This window comes from Hyperoodon ampullatus, assembly GCF_949752795.1.
Source record: "Hyperoodon ampullatus genome assembly, chromosome: 17".
NCBI lineage: Eukaryota > Metazoa > Chordata > Mammalia > Artiodactyla > Ziphiidae > Hyperoodon > Hyperoodon ampullatus.
In genome coordinates, this window is record NC_136930.1 from 24,137,282 (window position 1) to 24,138,066 (window position 785).

The following is a 785-nucleotide window of genomic DNA, read 5'->3' on the forward strand; positions in this document are numbered from 1 at the left end:
GACACAAAAAATGTTTTTACCAAATATAGAGGTTAACAAAGATTCTGTTTTATATTTATACTGGATGAATAATTGTCTTTTAAGCCTCATAGGTAAAAGTTAAAAAAGGAGTCATGTGTAGATTTAGGATCCGGGATGGAATGGGACTTCCTGGTAGCATTTTGGAGGATCTCTCCATACTGATGGGAGGGGGCATTCTACCTTGTTCACTATTATATTATTTCCAGTCCTGGCACATAGTTGGTACTCTCTATATATTTGTTGAAAGAAAACTGAATTCTATGAACATATAAAACTTATAACAGTTTATAAGCAACTTAAGAGTGATATGTTTAGGAAAGATGGGGAAAATAACTTTCTTTCCTATGAGAATGCAAGTTTGCTGTGTGTATCCATGTTGTAGCCTAGGGTGAATGTATAAGAAACGTATCTTTTATAGGAGACATGTTTGTAGAGAAGTCTTGTGTGAGTCTATACATAAATAGTTTCACTTGAGTTTTGCAGTTTAAAATCTTAAAGGAGTTGTAATTGACATTTTTTATGCCAATTAAGCTTGGAATGGGACAATGGATGCATTTCCCAAAATGTCTGAAAGCACTAACATCTTACACTACTGAGCGAGAATCTCCTGGGTGTAATTTAGTCACTTAGGGGGCTGCATTAACATTCCCAGTCCATTATGATGCTGTTATGGCTTCAGCGTGCTAAATATGTGAATATTCATTCTTTTCTGTTTTGTGCTCTCTTGTACATTTATTTACACTTTACATCATATTCCTTGTAAA